Raw genomic sequence first — 23,289 nt, forward strand, 5'->3', positions numbered from 1 at the left:
GTTATGGCCTTCCATATTACATAGCTTACACCATGTAAAATCATAACATACATAACAACACTTATGACATCTCAAATGACATAATTTGTGAGAACACAGTGCATGGAGAAAGTGCAAGTTATATTTAAAATGTACTGTTGGGAGTCAGGTGACAACACTGGATATGGACGTGCAAAACATAGTAATTTGAAGGGGGTGCTTAAATAATTTAATTTAAGTTACAACTTTAAAATTTCTAATGTTTGTCTAGTTTAAGTTGGGTTTCTATAGAAAAAAGAAGTAACGTTTTCCTTTCTATAGCTTATCCCAAACCTTTGTTTTTTTCATTGAATTTCAATGGTCTAATATATTAAAGTAAAATTGTACAGTTTACTGTTGTGGAATGGAGTACAGTGTGGTAGAGTAGAGTCGAGGAGAGTGTCGTTAGGCGTACTGTGCAGAGAATAGTGTCATAGAGAGGAGTAGGGTGGAGTGGAGTAGAGTATAATGTGATACAGTGTAGTGGGGTACAATAAATTAGGGTACAGTGGAATGGTGTAGAGCTGAGTGACATAGAGTAGAGTGGCGTACAGTAGAATAGCGCAGAGTGGAGTAGCAACATTTGGAGTGGCATATAGTGTAATGTGGTAGAGTGTAATAGCATACAGTGGAGTAGCATACTGTGTAGTGACGTTGAGTGGAATAGTGTATAGTGGAGTGCCATACAGTGGAGTGTCATAGACTGTACTGGCATACAGTGGATAGGCGAAGCGTGGAGTGGTGTCGAGTGGAATAGCATAGAGTGTAGTGGGGAGAGGATAGGTGCATAGTGTGAAATAGCATACAGGCGAGCAGCATTGAGTGCAGTGGCATAGACTGGAGTACCAAAGAATAAAGTGGCGTAGAGTGGATTGCCATAGAGTAGAATGGTGTAGAATAGAGTGGAGTGGGGTAGACTACAGTGGCGTAGAGTGTAGTGGCGTACAATGGAATACCGTGTATTACATTAGCGTGCAGTGGAGTGGCTTACAGCAGAGTTGCATAGAGTGAAATAGCATAGAGTGGAGCACCATATAGTTGAGTTGTATACAATGGCATAGTGTAGAGTGGATTGGCGTACAGTGCAATGGCATAGACTGGAGTGTCGTACAGTGGAGAGGCATACAGTTGAATAGCATAGAGTGGTATACAATGCAGTGGCGTAGAGTGGACTTGCATACAGTGGACTGGTGTACAGTGCAGTGGCGTAGAGTGGAGATGCATAGAGTAGGGTCATGTATATTGAAGTGGTGTAAAGTGGACTGGAGTAGAGTGGATGAAGGTACATTGTAGTGACGTAAAGTTGAATAGGATAGAATGGTGTGATGTAGAGTGGAGTGGCGTGGAGTTGAGTGGCGTACAGCGTAATAGCATACACTGGAGTGGGGTAGAGTGGAATGGCATAGAGTGGACTAGACTAGAGCATCCAGCAACAGAGTCAAATAGAGCCATACCACGGACCTGGACTGGTGATCATCCACTTCAACATCGTAGGACCACCTTGCACTACCTCCAACCCTCCCAGTACTACCTTCAACACTCCCAACAACACCTTCCGCAGCTGGAGCAAAGTTACACAGAACCAATAGATGGACGCCCTCAACACCATCCAGCCCAATGCTGCAAGCCAACTTAAAATAGGCAGTTGAGGACTTTATTAACACCTGGATCACAAATGCCGCCGACCGAGTTGTCCCCATCAAACCAGCCAAGACTCACAGATACACCAAACAAGCCAGCTTGTACATGCTGGAACTGAGCACAATGAAACGCAGATGGAAACAATTAGAAGGAAGATGGCGCACCAGCAGAGATGACAAAGGCTGTGCCACCTTCAAATCAGCCCTCAACAAATACCACCACCAACTCAAAGCCGTGAAAAATGAGGTCCCTGCAGACCACATCAAGGCTTACAGGAACTCCACTATCTACAGTAACTTCAATCCCCAACCCACCGTCCTCCTCAGCTTCGCTACTCCTACAGAATCCTCCCCCCTACCACCATCTCACAACATGGGAACAGCGCAATACACTGGACACCACAGCTATAATAAACTCCAGCCAGTTGGGAGCACCCACCGACCCATGCCCCCACCTCCTCTTCAATCTAGGAAGTAAAGAGACCAGCCACCAACTCACCACCATCTTCAATGCATCCATCGCCACTGCCACCTTTTCCAATGCAAACAAGCATGCTGAGGCCAGACCTCTCCTAAAGAAACCCTCCGCAGACCACAGTGATCTACAGAACTACAACCTCATCTTGCTGCTCCTGCTTCCCACCAACATCCATGGAGAAGGCCATCTATTATCAGCTCACCGAACACCTGTAGAGAAACAACCTGCTAGACCCTTCCAAATCAGGTTTCAGAGCCCACCACAGCACCAAGACCGCCCTGATCACCGCCACTGACGACATCTGCACCCTACCCTACAGAGGAGAATTGGCCGCTCTGATCCTTCTTGACCTCTCTGCATCCTTCAACACCGCTTCCCACTCCACACTCATCAAAAGACAGCACTGGATTAGAATAAAAAGTGATCCATTCAGATGGATGGCATCATTCCTCACAGGACCCACCCAGAGAATCTGCTTCCCCCCTTCACCTCGCAACCAAAGAGCACCATCCGCAGCATCCCGCAAGAATCATCCCTCAGCCTCACCTTCTTCAACATCTACTTGACAACGGTAGCCGCCATCCTCAGAACCCACAACATCAACTTCATATCTTACCCCAATGGCACCCAGCTCATCCTCTCGCTCTCTGAAGACCCCACTACAATGAAGGCCAACTTTCACAACTGCATGAAGAATGCCGCAGCCTGGATGAAGGACAACTGCCTGAAGCTCAGCACGAACAATAACGGAGTTCTGATCTTTTGCAACCATATCTACCTCTGGAACGACACCTGGTGGCCAGTCGAAACTCAGACCCACCTCCACCCCAAAAGACCTTGCCCACAACCTCAGCATCATCCTTGACAGCAAACTCACCATGAAACAGCAGATCAACACTGTCTCCTCAACCTGCTTCTACACCCTCTGCATGCTCTTAATCGTCAACCGTCTTGACTACGGCAACACACTGCACGCAGGCACCACCATCAAACTCATGAGAAGGCTCCAGATGATACAGAACTGATCCTCAACCCTTCCCAAACAGAACCACATCACCCAGCACCTGAGAAACCTCCACTGGCTCCCCATCCAGAAAAGATTCCAATTCAAGCTACTGACACACATCTAATAAGCCCTCCATGACCAAGGACCAGCATACATGAACCACTGTCTGAACTTCCACCAACCATTTAGAAATCTTCACTCTGCTGTGCTCTCCTTAGCACAGACACCGCACTTCCACCGTAGCCACAGTGGAGGATGCTTTTTCTCTCACCTCGCCACCAAGTCCTGGAATGCCCTTCCCCTCCACATCCGAACATCATCCTCGCTGACAGACTGCAGGAAGGAACTCTTGGACCTGGTTCTTTAACTAAGCCCAGCAACCCAGTGCCCCCTCATGGGTTTTAAGCCGCACTATACAAGTACTGATTGATTGATTGAAATAGCCTAGAGTGCAGTGGCATACAGTGCAGTAATGTACTGTGAAGTGGCATAGAGTGGAGTGAGGTACAGCGCGTGGGCATACAGTGAAATAGCGTAGACTGGAATGGTGTACAGTGGAGTGGCATACAGTGGAGTGTTAGAGTGGAGCAGGGTAGAATGTAATGGGGTAGACTTTAGTGCAGTACAGTATAATAGCATACTGTGGAGTGGCATAGAGACAGTGTAACAGCTTAGAGCGTAGGGGCATACAGAGGAGTGGTGTAGATGGAGTGGCATGTACTGGAGTAGCATAGAGTGGAGAGGTGTAGAGTTGAATAATATTTAGTTAAGTGGGTTACAATGTAGTGACGTAGAGTCAAATGGACATGGAATATCGTAGAGAAGAAAAGTGTAGAGGGCAGTGTTGTACAGTGGACTAGCGCCGAGTGCCGTATCGTAGAGTGGAGTGGTGTAAATTGGAGAGGCAGTGGAATCGCATACCGTACAGTGGTGGACACTGAAGTGACATACAGTGGAGTGGCATAGAGTAGAATAGTGTAAAGTATAGTGTTGTACAGTATTGTTGCATGCAGTGGAAAATGTACATGAGGTGTAGATGGTCATTTTTGGTAGGATGTGTGAATAGTGTAAGTATGTTGAAGTTATAAGTTTAAAAAAAATAGTAATATATTGTGCCGCAGTATACTGTGCTAAGTTTGCGGTATGCTGCTGTACATGCGGAAGTCAGTATGTGATTGGTTAATAGCTGTGTTTACCAAAGGTAACAGTAAGCCATGTAGTTTTTATCACAGTTTTGGTGCATTCTGTGGTCTGCGTTTTACTGCGTTCTAAGATTGGGTCTTAGACAAAGTATAAGGGTTCATTGTTGGTAACTACCTATTTCCATTTTATTAAAGTGCTAATAGGTAGAGAAATGTATTTATCATTTTCTATATCTATTTATAGCAGTCTAGAGAGAACTGCACATTTTTTCAGAAGTAGCACAGTAATTTGTAGGTATAACTATGCTACTCTGTAGACTTTTTTGTGCATATTTAAATATATTAAAAATTGTAAATAGACTTTAATACACCAAATTTGAAAATAATAGTGTATTATAGTGTATTTTTATATATATTTGCATATTTATTTATTTTAAGTTATTTGGGTTACCGCTGTACTCCCAATACGGTACCGCAATGATCTATTATTTTTTTTAACTTTATAGCATCTTAGAAATATTTTTCCCTACCTATTACCACTTTACGTGAGTGGTAATAGGTAAGGGAAAAATACCAAACCTAATACTTACCTGGATCTGAAGGCTTAACGCAAAACACAACCAAACTGTACCTAAAAACAGCATGGCTGTCCTTAACTTTTGTAAAGGAAGTCACTAGCCAATCATCTAATTGTCAAGGTTCAGTCAAGGTACCTGAGTCGATTGAGCCTTTTCCACAGGAGCCGATGCTTGATCTCCACTCCACCACTCCGCTACCGCGAGCTCAGAGGCTCACGAGCAGCAGAGAGGGGGAAAGGGGAATTGGACAGAAAAGAGAGACAACACTGCGTCTTCTTCCTGGACTGGACTCGGACCTTGTCTTCCGATTCCTGCAACGAGAGTTACTTAACAACAATTCTTACCACTAGCTCTACACAGAAATTACATGACCTCTAACCAACTGTACCTGTCCTGACACTGTGTTTTGCCGCTCTCTGCTTTGGTAGATACCTTCTAGTGGGTGAGTAGTGGAGTTGAAAGGTGGGTACCACTCCTGCAAATAGAAACATATGTAAACCGGATCTACCTCATATCCCTTCCACACCTCCTCCCCTAGAAGTCCGTCGTTACCTGTATTCTACTAGAAGATTGAGTGATGTTCAAATAAATGTTCACTAAATACTCTTTCTTCTACTTCCAGAGCGAGGCAGAAAAATTAGGTTGAAAGTTCAATTCATATATGTATATATATATATATTATATATGCTATGCTGCTTCTCTTGCAAGGTCTCTTTTAGTTCTTACTTGTTTCTTGCGACTACTTTCTCTCTAGTCTTTCTTTCCGAAAATGTTCTGGAGCTCTTTGGATCTTTTAGAGTTAGCGCTTCTTTATTCTCTCAAAAAGTTGATAGAAAGTCACAAGCCCTTAGTGGAATACAGAGTCCACGAGTTATAGGAAGAAATCAGCACTTACTTCTCAGAAGGGCAAGCTCGAGAATTGATTCTACCTTCTTCTTGTCCGTCGAGAAGTGGTGGAACTGGAAAAGAATTGGACTCTTCACCTCACGCTGTGACTAAAAGCTAGAACTGTACTCCTGAGGAGAGTGAGCAAATAACTGGAACCCAAATGACTAGGGACTGGGAAGGAACCTTAGGGGAAGTTGGCTCTCTCAGAACTAACTGCCAAAATCTTGACGGGGACTGCTTCTGACGAAATACGGAGCGATAGGAAACTCCGTCTTGTCAAACCAATTTTGACGGTTGAAGTGCGCCGCGCTGAGGACGCGCTCGCGCACTTCAAAAACTGAGAAAAGACTACACCGCTGCATGAACCTAAAAATAACTGGAAAACAGATGTACCAGCCAGCGGCCATCTTGAAGGGGGTGTGTACCTGAATCCTAAGCGCTAAAGGATCGCAAGAAGGCAGCAAGCGATCGAACTGAAATCTTTCTACGCCTACCTACCAAACGACCAGCCTGACTCCTAGAGTGTATGCAAAATGTCGGAAATCTAGCTGAGCCTACCACAGCCCTGACAGTACCTCCCACCAAAACCCCCTCCCTAACCCTTTTGGGCTTAGTGGGGTGTGTGCGGTGAAAATCTCTCAGCAAACGGGGAGCATGGATATTGGATTGGGGCTCCCAAGATCTCTCTTCTGGACCACAACCTTTCCAATCTACGAGATAGAAAATTTGCCCTCCTTGAACTTTAGAGTCGAGTATTCTTTTCACCTCAAATTCCTCCTGCCCTTGAACCAAAACTGGGGAAGGAGTATTTCTGTACCTAACCCCTTTTGGACTACACTGAAGCAAGGAGACATGAAAAACTGGATGTATCCTCAACCTAGGAGGAAGACTTAACTTCACACTGACTGGATTCACCATTCTGTCTACCTGAAAGGGACCCATGTACCTCGGCTGAAACTTTCTGTTTCCCTTCAAACGTAAATTTCTAGTAGACAACCAGACTAGATCTCCCTTCTTGTAAACAGGATTGGGACGTCTCTTCTTATCGGCCTGCTTCTTGTAAGAAATCTTAGCCTGAGACAGATTTCTAGTAGCTAATTGATAGGCCTTATGTAAATCCTGAACCACAGTCTCCACGGCAGGAACATCACTAGACTCCTTGTCTACCCAAGCGTTTGGATGACGACCAGAATTTAAATAAAATGGAGAGAAACCCGTGGAAGCATGCTCTGCATTGTTATAAGCGAACTCTGCCGCCCAAATCAGGTCTGGCCAATCTCCCTCCTGGTCCATCAAGAACAGGCGCAGGAACTGCTCCAGCTCCTGATTCACTCTCTCGGTCTGTCCATCAGTCTCAGGATGGAAACTGGAAGACAGACGAGAGTCTACACCCAATCTTTTCAAAAAGGATCTCCAAAAGCGAGAGACAAACTGAGGACCCCTGTCAGAGATAACAACCTTGGGGATTCCGTGGGCCTTGACAATGTGCTGTGTGAACAGTTTGGACAGCTGGGTAGCATTGGGGAGGGCCTTTAAAGGGATAAAGTGACTCATCTTAGAAAAGAGGTCCACCACCACCCAAATGACAGATAGTCCCACACTGGAAGGTAGATCCACTATGAAATCCATTGAAATAGTATGCCACGGGTACGGGGCTGGGGGCAATGGCTGCAAAAACCCTTGGGGAGCCCTTCTAAGTGTTTTTCCCTTGATACAAGGCTCGCAAGTAGCTACATACTGCCGCACCTGAGCTTCCATTGCTGGCCACCAAAACTCTCTTCGAATCAATTCTGTAGTTTTCTTCACTCCCTTGTGCCCGGCCAGCATATTGTCATGAAAGTGTTCAATGATTTGTTCTTGCAGCTCCCGACTAGACACAAACAACTTGTCTTGGTAGACGGGTCTTCCATCCTTGACTTGATATTCTTTCCCTTTTGCCGTCCAGTCTCTAACTTCTTCCAAAGATCGCAAGTTTGGTAACTTCTGTTCTATATCGGAGTAGGAGAGTGTTCCAATTATCCGTTCAGCTGGAATTATGACTCCTTTTTCTGCAGTCTTGTTGTCAGCGCTCACATTTAGGCGAGATAAGGCATCCGCCTTCCCATTTGCCGATCCAGGTTTGTAAGTTAAAACAAAGTCGTAATCTGCAAAAAATAAAGACCATCTCAATTGGCGTGGGGTCAAGGTACGGGCAGATTTCAAAAACTGGAGATTCCGATGATCAGTAAATACTGTCACCACATGCCTTGCTCCCAGCAAATAATGTCTCCATTCAGTGAAGGCATCCTTGACTGCCAACAGTTCCTTATCCGCAATGGGATAATTGATTTCAGCCGCAGACAACTTCCTAGAGCGAAAAGCTACTGGATGTAGCTGACCTGTCTGCTTATGTCGCTGGGACAAAACCCCACCGATGGCCAGATCGGAGGCATCTGCTTCCACAAAAAATGGTTCTCCCGGATCCGGGTGGAGTAAGATTGGAGATGATACAAAGATTTTCTTGAGCTCGTTAAATGCTAATTCCGTTTCGGCATTCCACTCAAATTTGGTCTTCTTCTTCAATAATCTCGTAAGAGGACAAACTCGCTCAGAAAAGTTGATGATAAATCGCCTGTAAAAATTGGCGAATCCAAGGAAACTCTGTACCTCCTTTACTGTACGCGGAGAGGGCCACTCCTTGATAGCTCGCACCTTAGACTCATCCATAGAAACACCATCAGAGGACAACACAAATCCCAAAAACTCAACTTGAATCGTATGAAAAACACACTTCTCCAGTTTGACAAAAAGTTGATTTTCAAGCAATTTCTTCAGAACGGATCTGACGTGCTGGATATGCTCTTCCTCGCTGGCAGAGAATATGAGGATATCCTCTATGTAAACCACTGCGAAGCGATCTAAAAATTCTCGCAAAACATCGTTCAAAAAATGCTGGAAAGCAGCCGGAGCATTGCATAAGCCAAATGGCATGACTTGGTACTCAAATAAACCAAAACGAGTACGAAAGGCGGTTTTCCACTCTTCGCCTTCTGCCATACGTACCAAATGGTAAGCCCCTCTCAAATCCAATTTTGAGTAAACTTTCGCTCCTTTCACCTGGTCTAACAGCTCCGAGATCAAGGGAAGCGGATAACGGTTCTTCTTGGTTACCAAGTTAAGGGCGCGATAGTCTATGCAAGTCCTTAAATGGCCATCTTTCTTGGGGATGAAAAAAAGCGGGGACGAAACTGGAGACTGGGAAGGGCGAATGAATCCGTTGGCCAAGTATCTGTTCAGATATTCCTTGAGATGGGCATTTTCCGCTTCAGACAATGCATAAATCCGACTACAGGGAAGGGAGGCTCCTGGCTCAAGCTCGATTCGACAGTCGTACTCCCGATGAGGTGGCAAACGTTCTGCCTCTCTTTCGTCGAACACTGAGGCCAGATCTTCGTACTCAAGGGGAATTTCTTGGGTGTCAAGCGCACAAATTGTCTTGGGGAAGCTTGCTAAAAGTTGGGATTGAGAAACTTCTGGGGAATCTGGAATCGTGTGAAAGCAATGACGTAGACAATACTCAGAGTTCATGCAAATCGAACGTCTGGCCCAATCAATTTGCGGATTATGCTCAGTGAGCCAAGGCAGACCCAAAATCAGCTGAAATTGTGGAGCGTCGATCAGACTAAATTGCAAGGAACTAAGATGTTGTCCAGGTCTACACAACAGGATCCTCTCAGTATCATACACAATAGGACCGGAGGACAAGCTCGTTCCGTCCACTGCGCGAACCGGCTCTGGCCTTTCTTTTCTCAAAAAGGTGATTCCGAGAGACTTGGCAAAACCTATGTCGCAAAAATTTCCCGTTGCCCCTGAGTCAATCATGACAGAAATCCCCTCCTTGATCCGACCTCCAAATCTTATTTGCACAGAAATGATCAAATGTGGCGCCGATGATTGCAAGGTATTTGCCACTAACTTTGGTTCTGGAGTTGACTGTTCCTTCGCTTCCACCAGGGCAACCCCTTCTACTGGTGGAGCCGATCTTTTAACCCAAAATTGTTCTTGGGCCTCTTTGTACATTCCCGCACAAAATGACCAGAGTTCCCACAGTACATGCACAACTTGCCCAATCGTCTCTTCTCCCTTTCTTCCTTCGACAGTGGCCCTCTTACTGAACCAATTTGCAAAGGCTCTTCCTCAGACACAGCTTCCTTTAACCTTGATCCTTCTGATTTTATTCTGTCAAACCGAGGTGGGACATTCCTAAATTCCTTACGTCTCTCACTCTTTCTTTCACTTTGTCGCTGATCAATCTGTAGGACTAAGTCAATTAGTTCAGAGACCTCAGTAGGACGCCTTGGGATCTGTGATAGACCATCCTTTAACTCATCCTTTAGGCCTCGATAGAAAATTGCAGCTCGTTTTTCCTCAGGCCAACTGGTTTCCACAATTAGTTTGTTGAATTGGGCCAGGTATGCCACTAATTCACGATTCCCCTGCTTAAGATCTAACAGCTCATTGTCCGTGGATTGGGAGATGGTTCTTCTGTCAAAAATCCGTAAAAATTCTCTCTTGAATCCTTCAAAATCATACAAAATGGAATCATTGTTGTTCACCAAGGGCATGGACCAGGCAGCAGCATCTCCACTCAGGTACGACAGCATGAAAGCCACTTTGGATTGATCTTCCTTAAAAATGATTGGCCGACAGAGATAGTGTAAGGAACATTGCGTGAGAAAAATTTGGGCCTTGTGTGGGTCCCCACTAAATCTTTCTGGAGCTGCCAATGGAATTGTCGGGGAGATAGCATGAATAACCTGAGTAGTGAGTTCTGCAGCAGACGGGGCAGGAGCAAAAGAAGGAGGCTTATCTTCCTTAACTGAGGAAGGAGAACCTCCAGAAAACTCGTCAAACTGCTGACGCAAATAACGAGCTTCTTGGGCAGACTTCCTAACCTCTTCCCTCAGGGACTTGTTATCTTCCAAGGTGTCACTTAGCTGTTTCTGTATACTATCTAACACCGTTGCTAGAGCCTTTACATCAATTCCCTCAGCCATCGTGCTCGGGTGGAATTTTAATTGTTTTGGCACTTCAATCTGTCAAGGTTCAGTCAAGGTACCTGAGTCGATTGAGCCTTTTCCACAGGAGCCGATGCTTGATCTCCACTCCACCACTCCGCTACCGCGAGCTCAGAGGCTCACGAGCAGCAGAGAGGGGGAAAGGGGAATTGGACAGAAAAGAGAGACAACACTGCGTCTTCTTCCTTGACTGGACTCGGACCTTGTCTTCCGATTCCTGCAACGAGAGTTACTTAACAACAATTCTTACCACTAGCTCTACACAGAAATTACATGACCTCTAACCAACTGTACCTGTCCTGACACTGTGTTTTGCCGCTCTCTGCTTTGGTAGATACCTTCTAGTGGGTGAGTAGTGGAGTTGAAAGGTGGGTACCACTCCTGCAAATAGAAACATATGTAAACCGGATCTACCTCATATCCCTTCCACACCTCCTCCCCTAGAAGTCCGTCGTTACCTGTATTCTACTAGAAGATTGAGTGATGTTCAAATAAATGTTCACTAAATACTCTTTCTTCTACTTCCAGAGCGAGGCAGAAAAATTAGGTTGAAAGTTCAATTCATATATGTATATATATATATATTATATATGCTATGCTGCTTCTCTTGCAAGGTCTCTTTTAGTTCTTACTTGTTTCTTGCGACTACTTTCTCTCTAGTCTTTCTTTCCAAAAATGTTCTGGAGCTCTTTGGATCTTTTAGAGTTAGCGCTTCTTTATTCTCTCAAAAAGTTGATAGAAAGTCACAAGCCCTTAGTGGAATACAGAGTCCACGAGTTATAGGAAGAAATCAGCACTTACTTCTCAGAAGGGCAAGCTCGAGAATTGATTCTACCTTCTTCTTGTCCGTCGAGAAGTGGTGGAACTGGAAAAGAATTGGACTCTTCACCTCACGCTGTGACTAAAAGCTAGAACTGTACTCCTGAGGAGAGTGAGCAAATAACTGGAACCCAAATGACTAGGGACTGGGAAGGAACCTTAGGGGAAGTTGGCTCTCTCAGAACTAACTGCCAAAATCTTGACGGGGACTGCTTCTGACGAAATACGGAGCGATAGGAAACTCCGTCTTGTCAAACCAATTTTGACGGTTGAAGTGCGCCGCGCTGAGGACGCGCTCGCGCACTTCAAAAACTGAGAAAAGACTACACCGCTGCATGAACCTAAAAATAACTGGAAAACAGATGTACCAGCCAGCGGCCATCTTGAAGGGGGTGTGTACCTGAATCCTAAGCGCTAAAGGATCGCAAGAAGGCAGCAAGCGATCGAACTGAAATCTTTCTACGCCTACCTACCAAACGACCAGCCTGACTCCTAGAGTGTATGCAAAATGTCGGAAATCTAGCTGAGCCTACCACAGCCCTGACACTAATGACTTATAAATTCCCTGGGGACCACCACCTCCCTGGGACTTATGTGCAAATAAAGGGGAGGCTTCTTGGACCCCGCCGGCCTCTAGTGACCACCACCTCCCTGGGGCCATAATTAATATTGAATCTGGGAGGGGGGCTGAGCGGCTTCTCACCTATCGCCAATAATGGCCCTGGCGACTGCCACCCCCAGGCCAGGCTCCTGCTATGTCCCAGGGTGCCTAGCCCCGGGACATAGCTGTTTGCTGTGGCTTGGCAGCAAACACTCCTCTTCCAGCAAACGCGAGCGGAGAAATGTTCACACATGCTGGAGCGGGGCACTCATCTGTTTCTCAGCCCGCTGCCAAGCGAGCAGGGAAACAGACAAACTGCTTTCAGACATAGGGACCTGCGCGTTTAGCAACTCCCTATGTCTGAAAGCAATGCCGGCTCCCGCAGGAAGCAGGGAGTCAGCAGGCACCGTGGGGGCCTTCAGGTTCCCCCGCGTTCCCAATGCAGGCTGGGGGAACCCAGAAGACATGGCCGAGCAGCGGGGGAAGGGGTCCCTTAGGCTGATATTGGCCCAGGAAGGGGAGCGGCGCAGCCCAACACCATTTCTAAATTGCTGGGCCCTGGGAGATGGAGTCCCCGGACCCAATATGAGCTCAGGGAATGAGGAAATGCACCCACCTCCCCCTATTATAAATATAGGTGAAAAAAAACAGCCAGGTCCCGGGGGATGGAGTCCCTGGGGCTGAAATCAGCCAGGAAGGGTGGCAGGTGTGTGGCCCTCCTCCCCATTGCAAACAAGCTGAGAGATGGGGTCTCTGGGGTCAAAAATCAGCCAAAATAGGGCCGCGCAGCCCCCACCCTATTGAAAATATTTTGTAAAAAAGACGGGGCCCGGGGGATGGGGGATGGGGTCTCTGGGGCCAAAGTCGGCCCCAGAGACCCCATCAGACTGACGTCATCAGCAGAGGATTGCGGTCGCGTGAGTTATAGTTGCCTGCAGTAACTATAACGGGGGAATTTCATTGGTTTTTTACGAGTGAAATGTCCAGCTAACTATAACATGTGTGAAACCTATGGTTTTTTAAGTGAATTTGCAAGGTTTTTTAAATGCTAATTCGTAACTATAACGTGTGTGAAACCTATGGTTTTTTCAGTGAATTTGTACGTTTTTTTAAATGCTAAGTTATGTTTTTTTTTGGTTTTTTTTCAGGTTTTACACCGCGCAATTGTAGTACAGAGAACAGCTATCTTAATGAAAAAGCCAATATGGTGCAACGCTTTAGAGACAGAGGCTATCACTCACATACCATCAAAGAAGCTTGTAAAAAAGCTGATGCTGTGGCACGGAACGAGTTGTTACATCCAGCACCACGTGCATCAGAAATGGAAAGCCTCCGTTTCATAACCACATATTCGGGAAAGGCGCATGATTTGCGCCGTGTTCTGGATAAACACTGGCACGTGTTGATGACTGACAATAATCTTAAAAAACATCTGACGAACCATCCGCAAGTCACTTTTAAGAGAAGCAACTCTCTGAGGGATGAGCTAAGTCCTAATGTTATTACTAGTGACACGACCTTAAAGAGTAGTGGCAGGCCAGGATTCCGTTGCTGTAAAAACTGTAAGGCTTGTAGATACAGTGTGGATTGTACGGAGGTACTATTCTGCAGCATGAGCCAAAAATTTAAGATCAAAAAAGCTCTCACTTGTAACACTATGTATTGTGTTTATGCACTAGTATGTCCTTGTAATAAGGCATATATTGGTAGCACCATTCATCGTGCAAAAAAAAGAGTGCTAAAACATGTAAGGGCGCTGCGCCATAACAATAAACAATACCCTGTGGCACGACATTTTTTCGAGCAACATGCCCAAAATGAACGGCTGCTTAAAATGGTGGTATTAGATGCTGTTATGGATACTGTACGTGAAGGGAACAAAGTACTTCATTTAAGACAATTGGAGTCTAGATTCATTGTGGACTTCGATACTATGTTTCCTAAAGGGTTGAACTCGAGTGAGGAGTTATCTGTACATCTGCACAACTAAAATTGTTATTATTATATTGTTATTAGTGAGGCTAGAATTATGTGATATTAAATCTGTTTTTGCTTTGTTTTATTATGTCTTTCAGGGATTGGTACCATTATTATGCTGAGGCCTTCTGATGAACTTGAAATTCGTATCACGCTTAAGTAAATTGTCTATAGCATTGTACTTTTCTTTTGCCCACTGGGGCTATATATTTAGGAGGAATTTTGTACATCGATGACTCTATCTGATACAGTAATAGAGATTTGCTTATTAGGCAAGTAATTTTTGTACTAAGGTATCTAGGTTTGAACACCTGTGTTTTGCCCACTAGGGCTATAGTAGCGCATTTTGCTTGATGTATATTTATATACGTCTTTTTGTATGATATGGGGTATGATTTGCTTTTCACATTTACTGAAAACACTATTGAGCTGTGATAATCAAATTTAATCACTGTTGTTTTATTTATAATTTTTGTAGTGCTATTTCACATTACAAGCTTTTTTTGAATGAATTTTGCACCAGGCTAAGATGGCCGCCATATTACCATCTCCCTGTACCATTATGTGGTTTAGTTGAGTCTGTTGTCTATTTTGCGCTTAATCAAGTGTATTTAACTTTATTCAAACAGTATTTTCTTTAACGTGAACAAGGCGAAAGCTGAAACGCGTTGTTGTGTGCAGTCTATTAAACAAGCTTTAGAACTGCAAATCTCCTGGGAGTCCGTGTTTACTTTTGCACAAGAAAAGTTTGGAGTTTTATAATTGGGGCTGCCGATTACCCCAACTCGGACCGCCCTATCTGACAGCCTTCTCCATTATCGGGACTGTTGGTGATATATATATATATATTCAGTGAAAAAACCATAGGTTTCACACACGTTATAGTTAGCAGGACATTTCACTCGTAAAAAACCAATGAAATTCCCCCGTTATAGTTAGTGCAGGCAACTATAACTCACGCGACCGCAATCCGCGACCGGGGGAATTGCATTGGTTTTTTACGAGTGAAATGTCCTGCTAACTATAATGTGTGTGAAACCTATGGTTTTTTCACTGAATTTGCAAGGTTTTTTAAATGCTAATTCCTAACTATAATGTGTGTGAAACCCATGGTTTTTTCACTGAATTTGCAAGGTTTTTTAAATGCTAATTCCTAACTATAACGTGTGTGAAACCCATGGTTTTTTCAGTGAATTTGTATGGTTTTTTAAATGCTAATTCTTACCTATAACGTGTGTGAAACCCATGGTTTTTTCAGTGATTTTGTATGGTTTTTTTAATACAAATTCTTATTTTAAACGTGTGATTTTTTTTGTTTATTTGCAAGGTTTTTTACATTTTTTTTTTACTTTATATTCTCTAAAAACAATATACTTAATTTTAAAAAATTCTGCAATATATTATTTTTTCTCATTTTTTTTTTACCAAACAGGTAAGATATATTAGTATAACATAGTGATTCTTTTTTTCCAATTTTTGTTTTTTTTTACGTGCGCGTACGGTAAGCTTACGGTAAGCGTACGGTTTGCGTAATGTACGTAATATTTCTACTTTTTTGCGTATGGTTACGCAATTTACGTAGCCGTGCATACTGTGTACGCGGCGCGTAAGCGCATACGCTACACGCGCACGTTACGCGGAAGTGTTGGGGCATGCCTGTTATGCGCATGCGCGCGTGCGCGTGTCTTTTATACGCGCATGCGTACTTTTACCGTAAGCGCTCCGTAAGCGCACCGTAAGCGTAACGTACGCGCACGGTTGGTCATGTGATCAAGAAACAAAACTTTTGATTGGTTTAAAGTAGTTTCAGTTCTAGAACTCTCCTACACCACACCCATTCCCCTCATTTCTGCTTGTGATCCCTTAGGAGAAGGAGCTGAGTTGTCTTTGGGATACGATGGCAGACCAGCACTTCTCTTCTGAGAGTGAGGCTAGCAGCACCACCATCAGGCAGAGAAGGAGGAAACAGAAGAGCTCTTTTATATGGGAGTATTTTACTTTTCCTGAGGGCGAGAAAAAAGTAAATGCTGCTTTAGTGACTTGCAAGCTGTGCCAGCGTGTACTTTCTAGAGGTAATCCTAACAAGAAGTATTCCTTCGGGAATCACACTATGTTACGACACCTTGAGGATGTACACCCTAGGACACATGCTCGACATACTAGAGGAAACCCTTCAGTAAGTCGAGCAAGCACATCCACAGCAGCTCAGCCGAGTCCATCTTCGGCAGCTCAGCTGAGCCCTTCATCTGTGGGGGCAGATTCACCTTTTTCTGGTCCTGTGGAAACTAACCATCGATTTGCGAGGGTTACAATGCGGTGCTCAAATTGCCATGGTCTAATTGTTCATAGGGAGACCAGTGTTCCCCTAATTAACAACAAAATAGACCAGCACATTTGTCCTACCAGCTAATATTCCCATTCTTCCTTTCCTCTGTCCCTGCATGAACACAACAGCTCTTTTAAGAGCCAACCTTACCTCTCAACTTTTTTAAATTTTTTCTTTAAAACTTTTTTTTGTTTTTTTTTTACCGTACGCGTACGGTAAGCGTATTTTTTTAAAAAAAACAATTACCACATTACAAGGTCCTTGAGGGATTAATAACGAAATACTGAAAATCTGTTTGAGGAGAAGTGGAAAAAAGGGACCATCTAATTTCTGACTTACCTGACCCACCCAAAAATTTAATTAGAAAACAGTATTCCTCATTTATACCAGTACACCTTAATTTATGGTGAAAACATAGTCCATAATATTTTACATGTTCCTTACATTTAAATTTCTCCCAAAAGAAAAATGATAAACACAACTTCAACAAAAGGAATTCAAATTCTATTATTCATTTCTTAATTTACCACATACATCCCCTCTCAAACTCATAACTCACCTTTAAAATTAGTTAGTTGGGAAAGAAATGTGGCACTCAAACAGCAGATTATCAGAGCCAGGATCTCTGTTCTGTACACCTCTCTCCTCTCAGCAGAACCAGATAATGGCAATGTTTCCCTCTCTTTTTCCACACATAAACATGTTAATTTCAAATCTCAGTGCTTCCCCCTTTTTTTCAAATGTAATCACACATTTCGTTTGGATGAAAACCAACCCTTTTCCAAAAGTACCCTTCCCCCAACTTGACTTCTGCCTGCTACCATAGCAACAGCTCATGGAACACTGCTGTCTACAGTCAGGTCAGAAGTTCACCATAGTGACCAGGCGAACTCTTTCCTGGGTTGGCTTAACCATCAAAACCCATTTTTGTTTTTCACCAGTACAATCACCAATAAAGCGTTACCATTCTTGGACCTCTGGATTAAGGCAGAAAACGGAGGGTTGGCGAGTAGTGTTTTTCACAAACCTACCGATAGGAATAACCTGCTTTCCTTTCAGAGTTTTCATCCCCGTTCATTGAAAGAGAATTTGCCTTACGGTCAGTTCTTGCGTCTTCGCAGGAACTGCTCCGACATTGGGGATTACAAAAATGAGGCCAATGTTTTGAGTGAGAAACTTAAACATAGAGACTACCCTGTAAAAGTCATATCCAAGGCACAAAAAAGAGCGAGAAACTGCAATAGGGAAACGCTCCTACAAACACAAGAAAAAGAAAGAGTGGAGAGCAGCATTTGCGTCACGACATTCAATACAGCATCTAACCATATAAAAAAGATAATCCAAAAGAACTGGAGGATTTTGAACTCTAATGGATTAGAACAACCTCAACCACTATTCTCTTTCAAAAAGAGTGCAAGTATAAAAGATACTATTGTCAATACACGTCCGAGAGCTATCATGTCTGGCAATAGTGGTCCCCAACCGGAACACTTTCTGCCCCCTGTGATGGGACACTATGCTTGTGGCTCCTGTAGGGCATGCCCTCTGTCTTTAAATGGAAAAAAGGCTGACATTGGGACGTCCAAACCGTGGGAGCAGAGAAAACATACCACATGCAACACTGAGAACGTGATTTACTTAATCCGTTGTCCGTGTAATCTTTTGTATGTGGGAATGACTACGCGTAGAGTAAAAACACGCATCCTTGAACATCTGAGTACGATACGATGCGGGAAAACAAACACAAAACTTACTGCACATTTTCACCAACAAAAACATAGTGAACATGACTTGAGGTGGACGGTGCTGGACAAACCCTTTATACCACCCAATACAGTAGATATTGCTAACTTCCTGTTTTGTAGGGAACAACGTTGGGTAGACAGACTCAAAAGCAGTATAGTGGGTTTGAATGATTCCATCCCATGGTTCCATTTATATGGGTTGGGTAAGAAATGATTTTTCTCAGTGGAGTCAGTTTGTATTGAGAGTATGGTTGACACAGTGTGGCTCATCACCTGAGTAAATAATATCATCTTGAAAGGGATTTGCACCTGCAGGTTGGTTTCGTTTATTGTCCTCTTCATTCAACTACCACTGTGCTTGGATGCGAGAGCGTTTTCTGGTCACTTTTGACACTTAACGCGTGTGTAATACACGAATTATGGCCTCTCATTTTTTCGTTTGTGAGGTAACTTATTATGGGTTTAGGTTGCCTGAATATCATTATTAAAGAAAGATATCATCGAGAGGTTACTCCCACAATTGGGAATACAGATACCCATGTAGGAGCCCCGACATTTCACGAGTGATACAGGACCTCCAAGATGTCGGCGGGTGGTTTTTTCACTCAATAGACTCCCGTCCGTATTTGGTCCGTCTTCTCTTTTCATTCGCGTAGTGTCAGATGACCTGAACTATGTGGTATCACGTGTACTCAGAGCCCTCCCACCGGAATGAATAATCATGTCTTTAAATGGAAGAGAATTCGTCTCTGTCTTCGGCGACGGAGGACCGTTGTGGGGACGATTAGTGCCGTGCGTCCTTGGAGTAGTAAGTGAGACGAGTGGTCTGAGCAGGAAAGAGAAGCGTTTTTGACTTAATGCGAGGGAATTGATGATATCATGCAGTTTGACTTCCTTCCTTTGTATATAGAGTGTGACTATAGGACCACGGCCTCTCACCGGTCCCGGGTTTGGAGACTTTCCAATAAACCCTTGTAAGTCCTTCTTTATTTTGGTTCGTATCTAGCAGAACCAGCATGTACGAATAATTAACAGCATGATGTTGGGGACTGAATGTGTACAAAGACTTGTACACTCGTGGTGTTGTGGTGTGGGGCTTCACATCGTTTTCCATCACGTTACGTGTACAATGAATTCGTGGGGTCTTTGACCTGTGTGATGAATAACAGTTCTCACGGGGGGGTGTTATGTGGTGAACACTTTTGGGAAGACATGACGATCTGTGGCATTAGAGATGTGAGGGTAATTCTTATTTTTAAAGTAATGCAAGGGGGTGTAGATGAGTGGAACGATAAAATATGTTCTACTCTCTTTCAGATAATTGTTCACTCTCGGAAACCATTCAGAGTACTGAAGTAGTAAAGGCGACTGGCCGCTTCTCAATAGAAGGTAACGAATCCCCTAGTTGGGGGTAGACCCAGATAAATAACCAAGGGACCAACACCCTGATGAATGCCTGCACGACTCTTATGAGCGTTTGATTTGGGCAGAAACATGTTGGTAATAGCAGCAGGGATTTAGGGGCTTTTACCTCCCCTAATAAAATCCCGACCAGTTATTTTTAACCCTGCCAGGGGGTGACAGGAATAAAAATTAAATAAGTCCCCTCCTAGACAGTTTTAATATATATGTCTGCACTTTTGTGGTCCCTCCTTTAGGGAATATTGTCCTTGTTCTGTTTTCTTTAGACACTATTTGTTCTATTTTGTCAAACCCCTTTTCTGTTCCGTTTCCTCACCACTTTATTCTTCATCTTACAAAAAACATTGCGCTCCGCCCACTGTGTTGGTCTGCACGGGGGCGTTCGACGCGGCCCAATGATGAAGCATGACACTGCAAAGTGTGTGAGGGCAGTATTTTAAGAATAATGTTTTTTCCTTCTAAACTATACTCTAGGTTTATGTGATAATAGGGATAGTATTGTGCCTTTCACTATCATATTTAACTGTGAGGATTTAAGTTTGTGGAGCGTTTCTCTGTTTAGTGAGTATTAAACGTTAGCTAGGGGAGTCAGAGAAGGCTCAATTTTTCCCTTATTTCTCTCTTTTGTGATATCAGAAGTTCACCACACAATGTTTCATTTCCAAACAGCAAGAGTGCTTGACTTTTCTAACCTAACAGCAAATCCATAGTACTGTTCTTTGGTAACACATTTTTCTGTACCAATACAAAACATGCTTCTATAATTTGACACATACAGCCTAGTTTTTAGTGTAGAATGGTATGAAACAGCCAATGAGTTCTTTTTATTTTTAAAAAAATATGTATGCCTCCATTTCCAAACTGTCTTTCATTTCTTTTTCCCATTCTACTGAAATACACCTTCTGAGTGCATCCAGATCTCCTTGGAAGATGTTCACAGTGTGGATTGTAGGGCACAGCTATGTCTTCTGGAGTGAAAAGTATGCAGAGAAAACAGGTATAGTGAGAGACCTTGCTTTGCCAAATGTAGACATTAAATGGATTGGTCAGAGAGGGTTAAAGTGGCACCAATTGATGCCATTGGTGAAATCCTTCATGCAAATCCAACACCCTGACCTCATAATAGTGCACTGTGGTGGCAATGACCTAGGCACTTTGACTGGGGTAGGTCTGGAAATGCTTATGAAGGACACCTTTGCACAACTGTTTTCACTTTTCCCTAAAACTGCCTTTGCGTATTCTAACATATGCCAAAGGCAAAAATGGAACTGGTCCAATCATTTTTTGTCCACAGATTGAGAAAGCTAGGAAACACGTCAACAAATCTGTTTCTGCTTTCCTCCGAGACTATGGTATGGGTTCTATTTACCACAACAACTTGCGTTACGACATGCAAGACATTTATAGAGGAGATGGTGTACACTTCACTGATGAAGGGAACAGAGTCTTCCTCTTGAACCTTAGACTCTGCATCGGTACTTACTTGTAGGTACCACTAAAAAATCACTTCATTAACACAACGGCTCTTTTTAGAGCCCCCTAATATCTAAACACTTAAATCTAAATTTTATTTCTTTTTTTATTTTATTTTTCTACCGTACGCGTACTCCGCGATTTTTAAAAAAAATTAATAAATGTTTTTTTCATAATTTTGTGTCCTTCTTTGACCCCCTTTCAAATGTTAGGGGGTCTGTAACTCTCTTTCTTGCCCCCTTTTCACGATATCTCCTTTTTTTTTTCTGTGTGAAACACACGAAATGGCGGCCGACACTTCCTGATTTCGTCCGATTCGAATGTTTACAGTCATGTGACAACCAATCAGATTAGAGCTCGCGCACGGCACCGTACGCGTACGGTAAGCTTACGGCAAGCGCACGGAGCGCGCTTACAGATATATATATTGATTTAAATGCTATTTTCTCAGGAACTACTGAACAGATTTACACCAGACCTACAAAAGGCACTTCCTTGACCTTATGGCTACCTCTCTGCCAAATTACAAGTAATTCTGTTCAGCCGTTCGGGCTGTAGCTGTGTCTAAAGGTCCTATGGAAAAATGCATGGGGAAAACGCATTTTGGGACCCCCCTTTTTTCTCAGCCCCCGCTTGACGAATCCCCCCGAGACTTTCAGGGTAGGAGTGGAGCGTAGCGCCCCATTAGTTTTGAAAATTTCGCAAGGATTCGTCGACCGGCGCCAAAGTTATTCCAAATAGAATGTTGCGGATTTCCTATGGAAACAGGGTCCTAACTATAACTACCTACTGGCGACCGCCAGTAGGTAATATATATATATATATATTATTCTCTCACTAGCACAAGAGAACAGAATGGTAATCAGACCTTCGGATAAAGGGGGTAACATCGTCCTGTGGGATAAATGCATGTACATCGAGGAAGCACTGAAGCAATTATCTGATGTAAACTTTTATTGTAAATGTACCTCTGATGTCTATAACTGCAGCATAACAACAACATGGGAGAAATTAACGAATTGGCAAAAGGAAGGGCTCATCTCTTGGCAAGAATACTGTTTCCTTAAAAAAGATTTTCCTAAACTACCCATTTTGTACTTACTCCCGAAAGTACATAAAAATCCCAAAGTGCCACCAGGGAGACCAATAGTGTCGTCTTTGGGAAATGTCAACGAGAATATATCTAAGTACGTTGACTTTTTCCTTAGGGAATATGTCATCCAATTACCATCTTACCTCAGGGATACCAAAGATTTTCTGAACAAAATCGCAGACATCACATGGGTGGAGGGATATTTACTCATTGCCCTGGATGTGAGTTCACTATATACCATTATTGACCACACCCAGGGCATGGAGGCTTGTTTACACTTTCTTAGGGCAAGGAACATCTGCTATCTTGAGCAAACTAACATGCTAGTTGATATGATGAAGTTATGCCTCAAAAATAACATCTTTCTGTTTAATGGTGAGTTGTACAAACAGGTGCGAGGCACGGCTATGGGAACGTGTTTCGCACCTAGTTTTGCGAACCTCTTCCTGGGTAAGTGGGAGGAGGAGCTCCGCAAGAACAGTGACATGGACTCGGACTTCAGGAAGGTGGTAGTATGGTTGAGGTATATTGACGACCTCTTCGTCATTTGGAAGGGCAGTGAAGGGGAAGCTAGGGAGTTCATCAATAAACTGAATAACAATGGCTACAGTATACAGCTTACTTCGAGTATAAGCAAGAACAAAATTGAATTCCTAGATACTCTCATTACAATCCAGGATGGCAGCATGGTATCAAGTCTACACCGGAAGGAAACTTCCGGTAATAGCTTATTACACGCCCGCAGTGCCCATCCAGAGTCACTTAAATGGAGCATTCTCAGGGCACGGAGAAATTGCAGCACTGAGGACGATTTTCAGCAGGAACAAAGTATCATGCTATGTAGATTCAAAGAGCGAGGCTACCCTGAATGGGTGCTAACGAAGGCCAAGGACAAGATTAGGAATATCAGTAGATCTCAAGCCCTTGAATATTCTGCCAAAGATGACCAAGAAGAAACACCAGTAAGGGTTATAACCACATTTAACCAGGAATCCAAACATGTCCAAAAAATTCTGTCCGAGAATT

Source organism: Triturus cristatus, chromosome 5_1 (assembly GCF_964204655.1).
Source record: "Triturus cristatus chromosome 5_1, aTriCri1.1, whole genome shotgun sequence".
Lineage (NCBI taxonomy): Eukaryota > Metazoa > Chordata > Amphibia > Caudata > Salamandridae > Triturus > Triturus cristatus.